This window comes from Pimephales promelas, chromosome 4 (assembly GCF_988280905.1).
Source record: "Pimephales promelas chromosome 4, fPimPro1.hap1.1, whole genome shotgun sequence".
Taxonomy (NCBI): domain Eukaryota; kingdom Metazoa; phylum Chordata; class Actinopteri; order Cypriniformes; family Leuciscidae; genus Pimephales; species Pimephales promelas.
The window spans coordinates 27001861-27024071 of record NC_142772.1 but is presented as its reverse complement, the minus strand read 5'-3'; the positions used below and the strand labels follow the sequence as shown (position 1 = coordinate 27024071).

The following is a 22211-nucleotide window of genomic DNA, read 5'->3' as shown; positions in this document are numbered from 1 at the left end:
CACTTTTCACACGCTCTCACGCCACACATCAATTTGTCACGCACGGAAAAGGACACGGAGACCGACAGACTAGACAGAGCAGGTTAGTTATGATATAAAAAAAATCTCAGTTCTCAGATTCTGTCAATTTTATTACTCAATTCAAACAATAAATACCGATTTGGTGCTTGTAAGTTACACGACAGATCCCTAGCACACGTGAACCGATCATCTCTACTAGCTAATGGCAAAAGAACACGAACACAGTTGAAAGACACAGTACGCTACAACTTACCAAAATGTATTCGTCATGCATAATATCGACCAATCATTTTTGAACTCTTCCCTGAACTGAAATGTAGTATTGGGCTGTACTTTCCACACGAATGACATCAGGTTCAAGTACGCCCACAAGCCGTGCAAGTTACTCGTGTATTGCAGTTTGGCTGGTGGTTGTGTTGCCCGCTCGCATACCGCCTCCGATGGCCGAAACTGGTATTATGACACCTGCCGGGCCGGGGCTAGTAATTTAGCATGCTAATTCAGGTTAATATCTCTGCAGCACTATAACTTGTCATTTTTTTAATGACATAGTCAACCTTATTTCTTCTCATTCTTTTGATGTGTGTGGCTCATGTTTTTGGATATTTTAACCGCAAATTTAATGACACAGCAGCAGGTATTTGCATTAGGCTTTAAGACCGAATGCATAGATCTAATATGATGACATACATCTGATTTCTTTCCCAACTGGACATTTAACATATTTTTGTGTTTATTTGACCGTTTAGGTGCACGTCTACAACCCCAAGTACACTTTGCTCGTCTGTGTTCTGCTCCGTCACACAGAGACCATGTGCGGGTCAGTCTCTTTCGCAGCTCAATGCACTTTTAATAACTCGTTTTAAAAATAAACCATGTCTGGCAGTAGACTGTGTTCAACAGTCATTTGACTGATTTGGATGGTAAGTATAGACTTTTAAGGAGGGGCGAAAGCACTCCATATTAAAGGAAAGGAACGGCAATGATCATTTTATTTTCATTTTCATAATCTTAGGAAGCCAAAACTAAAATTGTCTTAATCGCACAGCCCCCTACAGCTGTTGAATTGTTTTTCAAATGGATCCCCACACATGAAAGACACATGATAGAGACATCCTATCATTTGGCCAGTCAGCACAGACATCTAGTATGCAGATCATTGCAGCATTTTAACATTATTAGGAGGACATAGATCGAAACCTCTACGATTTGCTTGAAAAGTAGACGCGGATGTCTTCAAGATCGATCATGATATAAAATTGTCAGATTGCTCACCCCTAATTTTACATTTATCTTGCAGCATCTCTATCTGAATGAGGTATTTGAGCTAACTGAATCATCCAAGGTAGTGTTTCCTGAAGAACACCAGCACTGAATATTATTAAGGGATCACTTTATGTACCCACCTAAATCAACTCCAAGACCACACTAGGCAGACATGTGATTTTTTTTCAATTATTATTTATTTTTTTTGGATAGTAAACAGTCTTACCAAATGACATAGCATCAACCATATCTAAGCAGGGATTTTTTGTTGTTGTTGTTGTTTGTGTATACATTTAATATTACAATATTTTCTCAATATTTCTAAAGTCTACTTTTAGAATTCTTTCTTTCTAAAATGTAAAATAAAAAATAGGGCAGCTGATATCCCTTACATAACCATAACCACATGCTTTTTAATATTCTGTTCTCCGTTCCAAGGGATGACGTCCAAAAAATAAAATTGTTTCCCACTCCCACTGTTTCCCATTATAACTGAGGATGAGGATCTGACCATCAGCATCCATTCAGAAATGTTTTTTTGTTTTTGTTTTTTTTTCACTATTAATCTGCAAATCAAACTACATTCAACCAATCGGTTGAGAAAACCAAGAAGGTAATAATGTGCAACATTGAGGACAGTTTAAACTTCTAAGAGGGCCTCAGAAAAACTAATATAATTTTAAAAAGGGCATTAAAACAGAAACAAATCAAGATTCATTTTTTTTTTTTTTTTTTTTTTATTAATCCTATTATTTTTTCCTTTTCTTTGAAGGAAGCCTTAGTTGGACCGGGAAAGTTTTAATAAAATCTTAAATAAAACTCTATGAGCCCTTTTATAACAAATGTACATTTTTCTAATTATGCCACACTTAAAAAAACATTTTATATTTATATTGTTAAATTAATTAATAATTAAAGTAAAGGGCCTTTGAATATTCTTGTGGAAAATGGTTTCTTGTGGACGGAGGTTTACCACCTCAGTGAAAGCTTTTTTTTTTTTTTTTTGGAAAGTTTGTAAACTGATAAAACATACACAGTGAATAAAATGCAAGTCAATTTGGATAAAGGTGTCTGCCAAATGCACAACTGTAAATGCTCCTGCATAAGTAACAGTAGCAAAACGTTGTGTTTAAAGGCCTTGTCAAAAATAAAAACTCCAGTGAAAAGATAAGCTTTATCAGCATGCTTAAAGACCGAACAAACAGTAATCATCACTCAATGCAAGGCATGACTCTGCATTTGTCCCGTGCAACAAAAGCCAATCTCCTCATGAGGACCGTCCATTGACGCTAAATAGCCAACCTACTTAATTCTCTCCTCTCCCAGCCGAACAGTGTGGACACGGCAACAGACAGCACTCATTTAAACAACAAAGCACATAGACTTCCATTCAGACTAAAGCTGTCCTCTTTCAAGCATGTATTCTAAAGCCACTTTCTGTTGCCCCCATCTCAGTTACCCCCTCAGTGGACAGAAACCGAGTCCACACAGAGTTGAGCAGTTCGTGTGAGGGAGTGAATAGGGTGGCCTCTCTCTCCCGATGAAAAAAGGAAGAAGCAATCATTGAGCCCAGCACACCTGAGGGGTGCACCTTTCGTATTGTCTATGGTGGGCTGGGTGGAAAAATAGCCAGGCGGAGGAGGAGAAACATCAAACAGGTGCGGAATGGGCATTGTGGTGTTTATGAAAGATTCTTTGATAAAGGATAAAGGTGCCGCTTGAACTAAAGTGATTTCAGATGAGCTCATTGTTACAGCTCTTCTAAGGTTCACTTTTAGCACCTCGCAGGCAAAGACTTGTGTTTCTTGAGCTGCTCCATTGACAAAACCGTACATGTGTTTGTTGTTAAAGGTAAGCCAAGCTGATTTACTTCTCTGGCTCGAGCGGTGCGCTTGACTTTGCCGTAGGTTGATGTGACAGGTGCGTTGGGCTAGTCGCAGACGATATCGCATTAGGCAGATTTCTTGACGTGATTTTTCCAGTAGAAGACGCCAGTTTGATTATTATGACATCTTGGAAACTTGAGCGAGAGAGATCAAAAATGAGTTTGTCAACATTAGCTCATTTCTCCACTAGAATGTGTTATAAAATAGCTTCTATCAAGTTGGGGTGAGAATCACTTACCAGATGTCTCAGGGCATCATGACATGCTTCTTCCATCATTTTGCTTCATTTTAGCAGAACAATGTGTGAGACACATGCATATTAATACTTTAATAATTGTTAACTTTTTAAGTATATGTGGATTTTTCATGATGGTTATGGACAGATGTGCACAAAGCTTTGAGATAAGACACTGATTCACAGATATATAGATCCACCTGTGAATGTATTGTACATGCCTTCTGATGTTCATGGATTAGAAAGAAGACTTTGTAACTGTAACTTTGTAGTTGGATTTTGAAACACTTCTAATCAGTGAAATCTTCAGTTTGAAGCGTGCATTAACGAAGTAAATATTTTCATAAGTTGTAATGGATTTATGTTGAAGAAATGAATGTTTACAATACAAAAACAAGCAGACAGAAACCTTTGCACAATGAAATACCTTGATTATCTGCTTCAGTCTGAAACATTTACACCCTAAATGCTGCCCTACTTTGATTTGGAGGTAAAGGTTGTTAGTAGTGGCTAATTGACCACATAGGGGACAACTGACTGAAAATGGCTGATGTACAAGCGGGTTAGTGCGGTTATGCAATTGCCAATTAATAAAAAATGTATATGCCAGTCTTGTAATTTAAGATGTCTTTCTATAATATACTCTGGGCAAGCTCAAGCACTCTAACTTACTAATTATACTTTGATTATTCACACAGTAGAAGAAAATGGAAATAAAAGCTACATCCAATTGCTCAATGAATGAGTTATTAACATGTTAATTTAAATGTTTTTAACCCTTTTCAGAATCTAACAGAGTGGAACGTTTTAGAGACAAGCCAACTATTATCACAAAACATCATTTATAAAAGACTTGCTCATGTTTGTGCTGTTGTTTTCCCACGAAAAATTACATCACTTCCTAGAGGATGATGTTCTTCATGCATTGGCTTTATTTATTTATTTTTTATACTAACAGGATGAATTGTGAAACCAAGACAAAATGAAAACCCTATAAAAATGACTTAAAAATACCAAAAAAAAAGGTTTTGCTTACATTGTGGCTATCCACCTTATTCCTACGCCCCATGACGCTTTGTGTGAATTATGGGTGTAACTTCCTTAAGCTGTAAACAATCAGTGAAAGGCTCGCTTTATGAACATAATACGTTAAAAAAGTGTCATTAATCGACTCACTCTTCATAAAACATTAAAATAAAATGTAAAAGTTTAAAAGAATCAACAGGTACTTTCAACAGACCAAAAATAGCCCCATATGCGCAAGTCTTTGGTTAAATATCACTGTAGGCAAATATCTGTATTGTAGGCTTTAACAAGCCTTAATCAATTACGTGACTATATCAAAGTGATTCCTTGTCATTTTGACAGATAAATTGCACTTACCTGTGAAAACAAACCTGGAAAGGGACACGAGTATTTGAGGAGAATAACGAGAGATTCTTTGTGCATTCCAGTGAATTATTAACGGAATATCGTACAGAAATGTGCCGTATAGTATAATTTTTCATATTTTACAGCGGATTGCAAAGGAAAAAAATCATCATGAGGAAAAGAAAGCAGCGACTGAAAAGAGCTCTTGCCATAGATATTCTTATTATAACGTGACGTTAAAATAACAAGTATAACGTTATTCTCATGATGTCTGAAAATAAATCATGAAGGAAAATTGACAGTTTATCCAGTCAAACTGTATCAGCTTTATTTGTAGGGCAACCTTTTGATTTGAAAGGATTCGTTTTATCCTTTTTGAATGCAAGTTCCCCAAACCGGAAGTGCCGCCCAGAATTCAAAAAGTAAGGTCGTCAGAAATAAGGTGGATAGAAAGGAAAAAGAGAAAAAAATGTCTTAATACATTTTTAGGAACATGACAAAAAATGGCAACTCAACCGGTCAAATCCAAAAAGTAAAATAGTTAAATGTAACATAATTGTAATTAAAAGTAAAATAATAAAGTTTATAAATTTAAATATTGTGCGTTTAATATTGTATCCAACATACAATAAAACGCATAACAAGAATGACCCATAGGCTACCTAAATACAAAATCAACACCTTAAAAGAAATATTCAACTATTCAGCAACTACCTCTAGATGCTAAACAACCCTCCATATAGTTGTATTTACATATTTCTTTTTCTTTTTTTTTCCATTTCCCAGTTTAGGAAAGACAATGGCCTCATTTGTTGTCCATGCAAAATATCTATTAAAATGCTAATGATAAATTTACAGACAACTTACAAGTTACATGCTATTCAGATACAGTTTACTTCAAACCCCCAGACATTTCATGGATGGCTATGTCGCTGTCCTGGAACCTTCTCTCTCGATCCCACCGTCTACAGTAACCAGCATCTTTATGGCACTACAGATGCTCTATTTTCTACTACTGTCCTTCATTCCCAGACTGGACAGTAGTCAGTTTTATCACCTGGTTGGAGATAGAGGCAGAGTGATAACCAGTGAGTGGCAGATGATCAGCAGAAGCAGACATTAACCAGATGGCCATAGGTCAAACTGACCACTATGGGAAAACAGCAAAGGTGATACCGCTCAGACAATACATTCGGGTCCCTGATTAAGAAAGGTGAAGGTTGCTGGAGGCGAACATTTTTCATTCTCACATCGCGGCTATTCTCCTACTTTCCACAGTGTATCAGAATACAGGATGTTCCATGGGTTGTGTTGTCTCACAACTGTCTCGTCCCCAATTCAAACCTCCTGTGGGTTACGAGGCTGATATACGGTTTCTCCCTCAGCCACCTGACCATGAAAAGAGTGTCTGACTATCAGGAAGGCGGGGGGGCCTTAGGTCACTGACACCAGCTAGGGGCACTAGCTGACAAACTGATGTTACTAACTGAACCAAAGGCAGAGACTGGAAATAGAGGAAACAAGAGAAATACGACATTGTGAGAAGAGTTTTACCTGCTCTTCCACATAAAATCCCCTCTTCCTGTTGACAAACAGATGCATAGTTTCTCATAAAAGCAGTCTGTCTGTGCAAAAGTACTTGGAGTGCAGTACAATGGAATGATGAATGGGAACTCGTAGTGCATTTCACAACATTTATCAAACACGCTCCATGTCAAGACTGCATTATGAGTTCACAGGAATTCTCTGTATCCCATTACATTCACTATTGTCATGACTTTATGAGCCAGGTTTTACAGACGGGCACAAAAAGAACCTCATCAAATTATTGGCTATTTACCACAAACAGTAATTTGCGCAACAATGTAATGCCATTCACTCTATGACTAGCCCAGTATTGTGTATCCATGCTCATAATTAGCACTACATTTGTCAAATTGTCCTTGAGGGAACCTATTGTGCAGGGTTTTTCATAATATTACCTTATTAATAAGTATGAAGGTATTTCATATTGTTAAACTAATTAGACTCAATGAACTTTGTTTCATATTACCGCAGGTTCAAATTAGGTACTTTTTGGTGTGTATTAATAATAATTATTAATACAGTTTACTATTGTACAATTGTCATTTACTTTTATTTTATTTTTTTTAATTATTAATTTATAAGAAAACTATGCTTATTTTATATTTGATAGAGGCATATTACCACAAGTTTAAAAAATTAGTGTAATATTTTTCTTCATTATGAATTTATATAAAAATTATGTTTATTTCATAATCGATACAGACATATTACCACTAGTTTAAAATTAGCAACCTTGGCTTGAATTAATGTGTATTCAAATTTATTTCATTTAAATTTATTTCAAAAATATATTGTATCATATTAAAACGTCACTATTGTCTCGTTTCACAATTAGTGCCCCAAAAAGTACCGTGAAGCATATTATAGTCAACTGAAATCAACACTTCATTTTATTTCACCGTAGAAGCTTTCCCATGTTAGTTGAGGGGTATCCGAAGACATGCACCTGCCCGAATTGTGAGATACATAGAAATGTTTTAATACACAAGTCTAAGCCTTGTAAGCTAATATGCTTGTAGTATTAAATCAGTATAAAGATCACCTCACTATGAATTCATCACTCAAGCTCTTCTTTCCCACACCTTTGTGCTCCACCCAACCCCGTCCTGTACATTGCTTTAAACTTGATATGTTGGAGTTGAACAGAGAGATGCACCCATAAGAACAGATATTCAACAAAAGGCCGGCTCATCTGGGGCTGATACTTCAATAAAAAATAATCCTACACCAATGCCTTTTTTGAATAAAGAGCAGCTAAAAAAATGTGTACAGCTTGGCCCACATACAGTACTGTACTGTACAGTACTGTACAGAAGTCAGCTTCTGAAGCACATCGGTATAGGTTTTAGGTTGCAGAGGAGACTGGTATTGAAATTTCATTTCACCTCACAGTGCTGCCATTAATTGCTTGAGGAGACACACAGAGGTTTCTCTTACAAACTGGTTACACATCTTATACCCCTATCCTCTCCATTTTTTATGATGAAGTTTAAGCAGGGTAAACTGCTGGACACGTCTCTTTTTTCCTTCGAATTATTTGCCCCGTTCGGTGTACTGTACCCCATTACATACTAATTCACTGTATGTCTATGCACTTCTTGTAAAGCTGCTTTAAGATATCAGTATGAATTTCCTAAACTGATAAGCTACAGAATATACAGTCTGGAAAAAGTTAATAGTACTCAAGATCAAGGATTATTTTAATTGAGGTCAACAAGCCAATGTAACATTTTCTGAGATCTGTAATTCAATTCATAAACGTTTATATATACAAATAATACTATTTTGTTTATTTGATGTTTGTGAATTAGGGAAATTACAATAAACCATGATAAATTCAAACAGCAGAGTGAGCCGGTGATTAATCTAGATTTTGCCTTTTTTCATTTCTGTAAGCGGTTTACGTGAACATTAATCATGTTTCACACATTCATCTGTTTGATCCGTTGGCTGTGGGTACTGTTCCTCACTGTGATTAACCAGAGTTAAAAAAAAAAAAAAAAAAAAAAAAAAAAAACTGGCCTAGATTTCCTTATGACCTGAAATCTACTACTGGATGAGTCAATTTAAGAGATATATTCTGTAACTGATAAGGTCCGTCCTCATTATGGACAGCTGAGGGATTGGAGGCAATAATGTATTTGAAAAAAAAAGGTCACCAACAGTTTTGTAATAGCTCATTTAAAGGTGCTATATGTATATATGTATATATAAAGGTGCTATAAGTCTATGCGACGGCACTGCAGCTAAAGACATGGAGTCTGATAACACCCAAAAAATGACCTGGCTCCAGCACAACAAAGACTCCAACACAAACTCCACATAAATATAAAAACAAAACAAAAATGTATCTGCTGAAGCTCGTCAGGGCAGATGTGAATCGGATCGACTTAGGGCGAAAACACTGATCAACATCGGCAGAGCGTTTGAACTATGGAGAGATTTTTATTGCGATAAATTACAAGTTTTCAGATATGCTGAAAAAATGGTAAACTGTAATGAAACAAATTATGGTTCAAATTTTCTAATACGATCCAGAGGACAAGTAAACACTTGATCAATTTTAAAACCGAATTGACTGCACATGCGCAATGACATAAAAATAGGATTACTCTATATACTATAGTAGTCCCAGTAATCTTGACTTTAGAAAAAAATGAAAATGTGTGGAACAACATGAGCTTCCCTCTACAAACACTGCACAAAATATAAAACTAAGACTTTTATAATATGGTACTTTTAACTACAGTCATACCAGGCAATAATAGACCAGATTTTGCTGCTATTATTACAGAAAGCTTTAAGAAAATACTAGCCTTTAGAATTCACTCATCAAAAGATCATCACCTTTTATGATGAATACTAAATCGTATATTACTAATGTATTGATTACATCCCTCAAACCAAAGAAGAAATATGCCAACACTGTGCTTATGCATGCATTTTTTTGGTGTCCAATATTCTTGATCTACATTGGAGATCAGCCTATATATGCAGCAAGGTTATCTATCTTTGTGATGTGACTTGTCCTTAGTCATACCTTATGATGTCGCATCACAAAGATAGATAAACCTTGCTGCATGGCTGATCTCCTATGCAGATCAAGAATATTGCCACAAAAAAAAAACCAAACAAACAAACAAAAACCTTCTTTATAAAACAAACATATCCAACAGTACACCGAACCCTGTCATAAAGCAATTGACCTGCAACTTGTGCCAAGTACATGTGCTTTACGGTAGTGACTACACTTGGTGCCTGAGGGGTATAAATCCCATTCAATTTTAATTGTTTGTTGATTAAACACGATGCTGTCGATGAGATGAGATGAGATAGCATTCTCTTCCCTGCCATTGTATGCAGATGTGTGACAGGGTTTCATCTGCCTAGAAGTCGATCCCATGCCCCGGCTTATGTGTCTCATCACGGCTGTGAGTATCTCTTTCTTTTATCTGTCACTTTGAGTTGAACTATACTGCTATACTTGCTTCCTTGCGGTCTTGACACACTTTCTCTGGCTTTACAGCATCAATGAAATCAGTGTGTAGCATCTTATACTTTATAAAACACATATACAAATCCTTTCTTTTTTTCCCGCTTTGCCACAGGGTTGAAAATTATTCAAAGCTGAAGTAAAATAAGACCTCTTTAAGTTTATCCTACTTTGAACTGTTTGAAAAGAAGATCCCATTTTATCAAATGTTAGCAATGCTTAGCAATGTCTTTACTTTTAGAAATTCTTTTACAATATGAAAACACAATGCCTGTGAATACATTTGAAATTGCTGCAATCGAGTTTGTTGTTAAAATAAAATCTTAGGAGAATGGTGTTTGAAAAGAAATATGTGGCTTCTAAACAGCATAATTCAGGTGCAGTGTGTGGCAAAGTTGAGCAAAAATGGACATGGTACACAAAAATAGAAAAATAAAACAAAATACAAAGTTAAAAAATCGAATATTTTTAAATGTTTCTACAGACTTGATCTAGGGAAGATGTAACACAGTTTGACTAGTGTGTCCATTTCATCTGGCATCTTACAAAAAAATAACAAATAAATATAACTTGTGAGCTTCCGTAACATAGGAAAACTGCCTATTACTATCACTAAAAGTTCCCAGTATTCCCCTACCAATCTACAAATTGCACAGAAAACCATTTGTAAAAAAGTGATTGTGTCTGGTAGTACTTCATATACCATTTTCAACAGACACGTTTCAAGTGTCGTCAGAATATATTAGATTAACTTTTTGTGCTTAGTTGAACTCGCTCGCTATTCATACAGGAAATTGTTGCCTCAATAAAAGCTATCTATTTCCATTAAAAAGTAGGCAGTCAAATTTTAGGTAATACACAGTGTAATTGACAGCTACAATAACAAGAATTATTTCAGACCCAAGGGCGCAGTGTTGTGAATGCCTAAGTGAACGCCTATATGTTAAAAATACAAGTAGGCTAATTTTGTGGCGAGCAGAGGTAAGCAGAGTGGACACCTGTAAATGCGACTGGAACAAAGCATTTTGTTCAAGGAGAGATGCAATAAACATGGGGAACACATTGAGTATGTGCATTGATTTTTATCACTGCAGGTGCACTTTATAAAAACGAGATGTCATAACAATTTTCTCTAGAAAACGCTGTTGGATTTTTGGAATTTGCCTTCTAAACCCTATGTCGAGTTTTTACAAACCATCATTTAGTGCAGTGCTTCACCCTAAAATAATGAGCTATTCAATTCATTTAAAAAATAAATAAATAAAAAAAACTCTCATTACATAAATTAAGGACAGGGCGTGCTTTAAAATGTAGCCTATGTAGATTTTATGTATATAAAAAACTTAAATGTTTCTTCAGATTTGTTCAGTTGTGGGTTTAAAATGCTACGTTTAACTATTTCAATTAAGTAGACCTAGTATGTCATCTGGGGAGGTGACTTTATTAAAGATAAATTATATACAACATATTCACATCATACTTAATGTAAATACATGCATACACTAGTGGTGTTTGGCATGCATTATGTATATTATACAGGGACAATATAGGAATGTCTCATTTTTACATTTTTTTCTAGACTTGTAGGTCATGTGCACACCCTTCAATCTCAAAGAGGTTGAGTTAATTCTTAACATATTTTCTTAAGTTTTGGTCATTTTGTCTGTTAAAAAAAATCAACAACCGTGTGTCCATGTCCAACACAATATATGTTTATTATCATCCAATCACATAACTGCCTTGTGAGGCGCTATTCTCATGCAATTTTCCTCTTGCTGAAACTTTTCATCATTGCTGGTTATCTTTGCAGGTAAGAAAAATGTCTGTACTTGGCATTAGATGCTTTCAAAATGTCTTGTGATCATTTGAAGGGCATTTTATACACGAATGAATGGTGGCTATAATAAATATAACAGGCTAGCTAACGTTAGCCAGCTATATTACTTTCGTGTATAAATAACAAATGTGTCTTTATTTGCACTCTTGCAGCTTTGAACGCAAGATGCCCCTGATATGCGAGGGGCTTCATATCACCAACCCTCACCAACACTTGTATGATCTGCATGTGAGCAAATGTCCAAAAATAAAAATGATTGATGTTTAACTATTAACTCTTCAAGAAATCTTCACACAAGCAACATTGTTAATGTTTAAAGTACTATATGTTGATGACTTTTTTGGATGTTGACTATTTTTATGTAAATAAAGCAGGATTAATAAATTCTATATAAACTACATGCGAGTTTGTTGTTTTTATTGCAAACAAGTTTTGTTCAATTGGATCAAAAATAACACATGACACAAATTGTATAACTATAACACATTAATACATAATAAAAACTGGAAAAAAACGGTTTGTGTTGAGTGGAATAACATTGGTTAAGTCTAAAGATAACACAAAAAATGTGTTGTCCTTATCTAGACACAAAGGTGTGTAAAAACACAACACAGGTTGTCATTTATAAGGTTGTCATTTTCGTGTAATGGAAATCATTTCAGGTCCAGACTATTTTCTTCAGACTTTAATCAACCCTGACAGTGTGGCTTTTGTTTTCTGTCATTTAATCAAATGTGTCCCTCCCTTCCTGCATAAAACTCTTGAGAGTTTCATGAAAACAAATGACAGAGGGGAAAAACTGCCAGTACGCACTAAAGGCTGCCATACCGTGAATGAGAATAATATACCGTATGAATAAAGGTCTCGGTGGACTTTCTGAATGTTAAAAAAAGAAGGAAAAAAGCTTACTGTAACCCAACAACTATTACAATGAACAGTATTTATTAGTGTAAAACTGTTTAAGTCTTTAACCGGTCGTCATAGACAGTCAAGATGCATTCAATAGAAAGGCCTGTGTTTTTTTTTTTTTTTTTTGAAAGCTGAGCTCAATGCATCCATAGAAGAATACACAGAGAGAAAGAAAGGATTACCTCAAGCGGAGATAGAAGAGAACAAACACAGGATTTTAGGTGATCTTCTAACAAGAATGCCACAGTGAAAAGCCAGGGGCTGAAAATAGCATGTTAACAGCTCATGTCAGTCAGTTGTTGACAAGAGGCCTGCAATCTCTCAGTGTAGTGCCTATCAATATTCTAAACACAGCTCCTTCAGTAGAGAAGCTCAAGACAAGACCCTAACATATGTACAAGAGCCCCCTCTCCACAATAAGTAGACCACCGGCTGTCTACTTCTGAGTGCTTGGCCTTTAAAACATCGAAGAAGTTAAGGGACTTCAGTCTACTAGTCAAGATGCAAACAAGTTTGCCCCAACAAGAACACCACATTATAAGGAAACTTACTGGCAAAAACCACCCAGACAAAGTTGTTTGTACATTACAATAATAATCTTACAGGCTATAAAATAAATCTTCTTGGAAAATCCAATGCTTTGTTTCAACATTTTTACATTTTAGACATATTCTGCAGGGGCAACAGTTGTGTGGTGACAATTACTAATAGCATCTTGGAATACGGTCGGTCTGCACATTTTATGACCAGAGAGAGCCATAGTGTCCTATTTTACTTCAACCTGAGTCATTGTGCTCCTTAATGTCAGACCAATAGAGGACGGCATTTATGTCTCAGCAGGCAAATCTTTATCTCTATTAACACAGCTGTAATTTTTTTTCCATTTTGACCGAGCGCTGAGAATGTCTGTTGTAGCCCTGTGTCTTGGTAGCCAGTTAACTTTTTGACATTTACCCTAAATGAAAATCTGCATCAAATGTTAAAGCTGTTTCCCTGGTTTCACTCGAGGCATTGAGATGTTTTTGCTTTAAAATAGTCATGCTAAGATAAGATTTGTTGAATGGCATATTGACAGTGACTGACGTAAGCACAAGGTGTAATTTTTATGTTGACATTTATGACATATTGCATATGCCAATGCCAGGATCTGATCAGGATTTACCAGTTGACGTCGACCAAAACGAAGCATGCCATGTATCTTTAAAATGAGAGTCCTCATTACCTTGTTCAAACAAAGACTACGTTGCTGCATTTTCTTTTAGGAACTTGTTATTTAGAGCTGGTTCTCTGTGTCTTCAGCTTTGAGTGATGAGAAACTCTACAACATTTCATTATCTCTGACAGGATATATGCAATATCAACCTATTTAGGTGATATCATCTCTACTACTGTCTTCTGAACACCATAATTATCTCAAAGAAGATGGAGGGCTGTCTTCAATGAAAACCGAGTCTAATTGTAAAGGCACATTTACTTTCATGTCAAGAAACCTTTGCTTGTAAATTTATTTCACTACTAATTTCTAATTACATACTGTCCTTAACAACAAGAGACACACCATTTTAATTGACTTAATTTAATCTATCTCAAGCAAAGTTCAGGATATGGATGTCAATTTACATAAATTTACATAATCATTCATTGTTTAAATTGACAATCAAATAATCGATATCCTCTACCTCTTAAATCCGAAGCGCGGGGCAGGCGCTGCCATGTTACTTTAAGTCCCCCTGATCCCTTAAAACTCATTTTTAATCACCAAAATGACATTTTGTTTTGTTTAAAAAAAAAAAATTCTTCATGCCTTAAAATAGCTTAAATGCAACGAGATTAAATACATCCTTGCTTCATTTAGTATATGCAGATGAATATGCTAATTAGCCCCACCTATCTCACGTTAGCTCACAGATCCACTCAAGCCAACCTACTGAGGTAAACGCTGCACAATGGTATTGCTCTTAACAATACAGACACATAACAGTAATTAATATTATTAGCCTTTTGCTTCAGTCTCAACTATGTTATCAAGCAAATAATAATGTGTTGCTAATGTTACACAAACCCCTTCGCATCTCAGAGTCAGCTAGCTGCTTTCTAACAATCATCAGGAACATTTTGAACAACTCAGAACGTCAGTAGAGAAAGGAATATAGTTCATCAATATCATACACCTGCTATATTGCTAAATATACAGATTTTTCAAACCAACAGAAAAATATAGCGGGATAACTTGGCATCTCTCGAGACTCCACTGCTAGTTTGCTGTTAATGTGCTAAAGCCCGCAGGCACATTGACGTGATTGGTTACACGGTAGCTTCGAAGCGATTTCAAACCACGTTTTTAGACTGGATTTGGTTCACTGCGGTTTAAAATCGAAAATTCTCAGCAATGGTGTTAATTTATGAATAAGTATATTTGTATTTGTGAAAATATGGACAAGGGGTTTCAGATTCACGTGTACACATGATGCTTTTGCGCCACGTTTTGGTTTAATAAACTTTGGCTTACTATTTTGCATAGTTACCATCTACTGTATATTTAGAGCAAATGGTCTCGAACAAGTCCAAACAAAAGACAAGACAATGTGTAAGACAATGACTTCCGCAATCCGATCATGACACAGTGTTTTCCAATGTTATTTGAAAGTTCAGGCAATAAAACCTGAATTTTGGGTGTGGTGGATGGGTATAGTGGGTAGGAACAATGTGAAATGCTGTGACACGGACTGACATGACATGCTGTCTGGCCAAAGCTAATATGACTTCCACGATCCGATCACATCGCGATTATAGCGCAGGGTTTTCCAATGTAATTTGAAAATTCAATTAATAAAAACTAGATTCTGGGTGTTGTGTGTGAATATAGTCGTATCAGAACTGTGCAGAGACCAATCGGACACTGTTTTACAGCTGGGCATGCTTTAATTGGTTTGCGCAGATTGACAGGTTTTGATTTACACCTGGGTCATATATCACATTTCATATGTAGGTTGGTCATGCATCATAGAATATTTTATCAACCAGCAGTATTACTTGTTGACTTTTCTATGTACTTTTATTGTGGTGTTTACACAAGTATTTTTGATGTTTAGTGAAATCAATTTTTTTTTTGACCTTTGGTTAACTATGCTTCAAAATAAGTGGCTATAGTCCACCTAATCAATTGCATGTAGGGGTGCTCTGATTGATTGGTTACAGATCACTATCTGCCCGATATTCGCTTTAGGAAGTTTGATCAGCGGTCTATATAAAGGCCGATATCAAAAACCAATCTCATTCTGACGAGACGACGCATTAAGAGAGAGGTATGGCATGACCTGCAGCAGTGCCGTCTCAATCTCTGTCTGGCATGGGTAAAATAATTATAATGTTAAAGGTGCGGTACAATTCACATTTATTTATTAAATAACTTACCAAGTAATTTGAAAAGTTTTCATGAGACATAATTTCACCAACAGCATTAGTGAATCAGCACGCTATCTCTCTTTCCCTCTCAAAATGTGCAAATGGCTTCACATCACATCGTGTCTGCACTAAGAGCTTGCACAGTTGACATAGGAATTGTCACTTCCACAATCGAGGCAGTGTCACATCATCACTAAAGTTTAGAATTTGCATTTCTTTTTTCTTGCCAGTTTAAACTGTAAGGCCACCTTCATAAAAAAGCTTGCGAGTATAAAATTGGGCTTAAATGGACTCTCTGTGGTCATTAAAAATCATAGGATCTCCTTCGAAAAAGAGTAGGGGTGTAACCAACGCATAAACATATTGATAAAGCACTGCAGTACTACAAGACGCTCTATTCTTTATGACAACTCCAATAACAGCGACAAACATTTCACATATTTTAAAAAAATTGACATTGGAGACCTAGAAGCTGCGCTGAACGTAACTTACACACACACACACACACACACACACACACACACGCACAAACATACTTATTACGCCTTCCCTCCTCGCGCCCGATGCTACATAACCGTTCAAAACCCATAAAAGCAAGAATTATTAATTATACTTACAGGTTGGATTCGGAGGAGGAAGCTGATCCATATACACTGGATACTAAGCCCTCCTTCAGGAACAACCGGCTTGCGAATACACATTTGAATTCATTTATGGTTTTGAATGATTAGTCAATCGGGCTATACTGTTGTGGTATCGTTACAAATATGAACTATAACCACCGATTCTTCACATGCTCGTCCCTGGTAAATGAAAACAAAGTGGCTGAACTGTCTTTGCATTGTAGAACACAGCGTCTTCTCGACATGATGCTATTCAGCTGAAGTATTTGTGTTCTAGACTTCAAGTTTACACTTCCGTCTGCGCACGCAGTAACTGGGCGCGGCCAATAAGCTTATGTTTTGTATCTATGTCACTACGAAACAGCTAATGACTCGTTTCAAAAACAATTCATTTCATAGACTCAGAGTCGACTCTCTTTTGAAAGACAATAACTTTATATACGTTGCACTTTCAGATATAAATCTTTGCAGGATGTTTTCATTCCCTCAGAGCTATATTCCACACCACATGAACAGTCATTTTCAAAAATCCATGATAGGGGCTCTTTAATGAACACATCAAACTTACAAAACATTGATGAGTCAAACAAGTTCTGTAGCTTTACAAAAGTAATATGCTACAACTTCTGTAAAAAATTAATTAAGTGTGCTCCTGTTTTACATCTTTTCGATGATGTTCACATCGCATAATTACGTCCCTTTTGTAATGTCACGCAACATTCTTCAACTTTCTTCTAAGATATATGTGACTTTTTTGCAACAAACATGCAAGGATTATGAAATCATGCAAGCCCTGCATATTTTGCACAGAAATCTGCAATTTATGTGGCAAAAGTGAGGCGTATTTGAAAAAAGGCGTCCCACGCATATTATGCGATCACATTATTGCGTTTTTCTGGAGGGAGTGTTTGATAACCTTTCTTAATAAACTATTGATAAGTTTCATCAACTAGATTATTATTGACATTTAATTGATCCTAGAATTAATTGTTAGTATCCCTAGTTCTAATACTTGTTGATTAATAGATTATAAAAATAATCATTTGTTGCAACCCTAGAGACACTATTGATGGGAAATTACACACATCACCTTTAGTAAAGTTTCTTGGCTGCAAAATTGTGTGTGTAATATCATGACTATCATAAACGCATCTAGTCTCTCTTTACTTGGACTACTAATCAAAAATGTACCCTTTTCACAGACTGCGATGATGCATTTACAGTTATTAAGAAAATCTAGCAAAGATTACACACAAAACTATTGATTCCCTTCAGGTAATGTTATTCACGCCTGCACGATAGGTGGCGCTGACCGAGAATACAGTTCCTCGTGTATGTAACTTGTTATCTCGTAGATTTTCCCATGATTTGGCTTTATGGCCGCCGCTTCACATCAAAAATAAAGTTTGGTACAACACAGAAACCATCGAGTGCGTGTAATAACTTACGACTGCAAACTAAAGTGGATTTTGATTAAAAAATGGCCTACAACCAAATAACTCGAGCCTACACAGTCTTGTATCTTTGTCCGATTTTCAAATACTTTTCTTCAAATTAAAGTTTGTAATGTCCTGATTCGTCATGGCTTATAACGAATATTGTGTTATCCATATGGAGAAAATACTTTAGGAAGTATCAACGCCACAGAAGTGGGGTGTCCACTGCTGCACTAGCAGGTGGCTAACGTTAAACATGGTTGATCGACCGAAAACTTTATACTAAATGTAATTATTAATTTTCTATGTATTCAAAATCATTATAAAACCTACCCGATAAAAAATCCATTCTCGCAGAAACAAAGCACACGATTCATACATTTACAGAACAGAACAATCCAAAACAATGCACACTTTAGGTCTAACATAAGTTAGCCTAAGTCCTGATAGAAATTAAATATGGCGCCTCGTTACTAAGGTCGTAATATTAATATATAAGTTAGTTCGCTTTAACAACTCGACCAGGAAAAAACAAAATCTTATAACATTTAGGGTTTTCCCTTAACTTTTGACCTAACGTTACAGGTCTAGCAGCTGGAGAAGCTCAATCCTCACTCAACGCAGATTGGCGGCTGTGCAGTTCCTCGTAGTTTAGCTTTGATAAAATTGCCGTTAAATCTTTGTATTTGGAAAATGTAATGTTACATTGATTTTATGCAATCTCATTATCTAATTCTGTTGTTCTAGATACAAACTTAACCTCCATGCACATTTTACCATGATCTGACGACCTGTTTGTTCCAAAGGCTATTAGATTTTTATGAATGTAACAATAATCAATTTTAATGGCTTGTCAGTGTTTCCTAAACAATTACACAACAATTATACATGAAACAATTATACATTATATATGATGTAAGAATATTGATATTGGCTGGAATGTACCCAATTATTTGGGGCATGCTGAAATGTAAGAAAGCAGCAAGCTATTCTAAAACTGTTAATGGTTGTGTAGTCTTAATAACAACCATTTTAGCATTGGATTGTATAGCACACAGACATGTTTCACAGACAGGGCTTAGATTAAACCAGGATGATGGCTTAGTTCAGTTATTGCATTTGATTAACTTTTATAAACATGCATTAGAAGAAAAAAAAACATTACTGGTCTAAATCTTTAGACAAAATAATGGCCATGACTGTAAAACCATGGGAAAGTCTTGTGTAACCAGATCAAGATCTGCTACAATTCTGCTTGTGGACACTTGTTTACTAGATATTTCATGCCTCAAGCATTTAAAGCCACTAATCTACACACTTAAAGTCCACCTAAAGTCCTTGCAGTATTTTGAAAGCACATCATTGTTGTGCTTTCAGGAACCCTTAATGCTGGAAATTGATTTATAGCCAGCCAATCAGATTGAAATGGGCAATTTTTGGAGGCTGAGAGACTAGATTAAACATATTGTATGTGAGAGATAAAAGGTATGGAGAAAAAGACTGTTATTTTGTCATCCAATAAGGAAAATGAGAAATTGTTTGCTTCTTTTTTTGTTTTGTTTTTTGTGTGTAACTAATTTGCATTTACATACACATGTGCCTTGCCATGTTTGTACAGTGCTGCTAAATACTCTCATAAACGTATAGCTTTTTAAGCACAAAAACAGCATGTTTGTTGTAGTACAGGAGCTTGGCCTGATTAAATGCGTCATACTCTGATTAGTTCTCCAGTGCGACGGTTCGGCCTTGGACCGACAGCTCTTCAGGATCCCAGGAGAGCCTCACCTAGTTAAGGAGGCTTATTAGATTTGTCCTATGAGAGGAACGGAGAGTAGCTGAAGAGAAACATGGCATATGGACATAGACTTGTGTCCTGCCTAATTACAGGCATTATCTCATTTGCTATTGTAAGGTACTGTTGTGCCATCTTCCATTTATTTAATTATGCTTTTCACATATTGGCATAGGGGCCATTTGGGAAAAAAAAATTCCATGCGGAGGGGGTTTTACACGGTTTTAAAAAAAATCTGTCTTTTCAGGAGTGTGCTGCAATTTGTCAAGCAATTAGCTACACTAATTAAATTTTTGTACCTCTAATCAAACGAATATGCTAAAACATTCTTGCTTCTGCCAGTCCGATGTCTGCTCACATTTAACTTGATGGTTTAAAAGAGGCTCCTACTCTGGCTCCCCTCTCCACTTAATCACCTCATTTGCATTTTATATTGGTAAATCAAATTAAGCACCCGTAGCTTTTAACTTGATTGACTGTGGCCAGGTCCACTCAGATGGGACTTTTTGCAGAAAATTAGACCAATTTTAATGTGTGCAGAGCCTAGTTCCCCACATTCAGCAAATCACATTCACTCAGCTAATTAAAATGATTTTGCCCCCTTTATGGGTGTATGCTCGCATGTGTGTTTGCCAGGAGTTTTGATAGATTTGCCCACCTGGTGTTGTCCGTATTCTTTTCATGATTTAATAACAGAGAGTTGTTGTTTCATCTCCCAAAGGAAGGGACCCAGCCCCAGGCATCAAACACACACACACACACACACACACACAAAATAAGTCGTGGCACTCCAGTTGCTTTCTGTGACTGCATTTCTATTATTTTAGGAATCAACAGTAAATGATCTAAACACTATTGGGAATTTTTATTCAGATTGATGTTGCTTTAGAACATCAAGCTATCAATTCAAAGGCACAAACAAAACTGATGACGATATAGTAAGTTAAATTGAATTAAATCAATTAGATTTTTTTTTGCATACAAATAATGCACATTATTTTCTTGAAATCATTACTTAAAAAAAACACCACATATTTGTACATGGCCTCTACAAAAATCATTATGAAGGCTATAATAAAAGAACAGGGAAAACGAGGAGAAGAGAAAGAGAGAGGGGGGTTGGAAAAATGATGTGTTGAGGGAATAATCCTGGGCAGGCGCAATGGATGCAGCTCTTGAGGACGAGGCCTTGTGCTGCTGCCCGCGTGCTCCCCGGGATGTGACAGTCAGCTTAATTGCAGCTTTTAGGATCATTACTGCTAGAATGTGAATGTCAAAATGGACAAGGCTCTCAGCCCCTTTGACAAACAAGCGCCTTCCATTTTGCAGCATGAGCAACCAAAGATATGGAATAAGAAAAAACACAGAATTCAATAATGTTTCAAGCCTGAGCAAGCTAAAAAATTATATTTTGTTGATGCACAAAAAAACAACAACAACTGATCACACTGATGGAAGTATTCATTTTTACTGGATGGATTAATGCTAGATGTTGAGGCTAGTCCGATCTGTTGTATTTTTATTTTGTTGATGCATGGTATTTATATGTCTCCCATTGTTGACTAAAGGGATTTGAAGGTTTTAAGAAGGCTCTTATAAGCTAATTAGTTCATATGTTGTTATAATATTTGACCTTTATAAATTACCAGAATTATCTTAAATCATACATTTCTCGTTTTATATATTAACTTCTATTTTTTATTTCCTCTTTAATTAACATGATTCATAGCTTTTTTATTGCCAACATACTGTTACAATAATAGAGGAATCATTTGCTCATGTAATTATTGCTTTCGAAGTACAAAAAAGCAGTCTTGTCAAACTAGTCTCTAAAATAATGTATAGCCCATATACTGTTAAATAGACAGTATGCAATACATAGGTTGTTTTCAGATGTAGATTTTTTTTCTTTATGTAGAAGTTCAGATGATAAACAAATACGAGTGAGTGATTCGATGTTTAGCCCATGCTTATCAGAGAACCCACTGCCCTCTATCCATCACATAAACTGAAGAGGGCCGGAATCAGTGTCTCTTGGTAATATGCATAATCGCTGAGGTGCCCATTCAGTGGTTTTCAGTCAAGCTTGTTTTTGTTTTTTTGTAGGTTTTCAGAGTGTTTTTGACAGCAACTCATATCTAAAACTCGCCGGTTGCATTTGAAAAAGGTCAATGTTCTCTAGATTTCTACAAGCTGGAAAGCACAGAGGCCAAGTGTGTTTTCGTATTGTGTTGTATGAGAGCAGCTATGATAGTCATAAACAAATCAAAAACGAGGAAGAGGTTGCACATTGTTTTGTGTGTGCGTGTGTTTGTTTATATAGAGAGCTGGACTGTTCACAAGTATATCT

At 36.0% G+C, this 22211-nt stretch overlaps 1 long non-coding RNA gene across 1 annotated transcript in view; it reads right to left on the bottom strand.

The window, feature by feature from the left end:
• LOC148981714 (uncharacterized) overlaps positions 1-16919 on the bottom strand; it is a 170666-nt gene extending 153747 nt beyond the window's left edge. Inside the window, exon 1 of the long non-coding RNA XR_016168186.1 lies at positions 16628-16919. This is a non-coding gene — a long non-coding RNA (uncharacterized LOC148981714). The remainder of the gene's footprint in view (positions 1-16627) is intronic.
• Positions 16920-22211: the final 5292 nt, after the last annotated feature.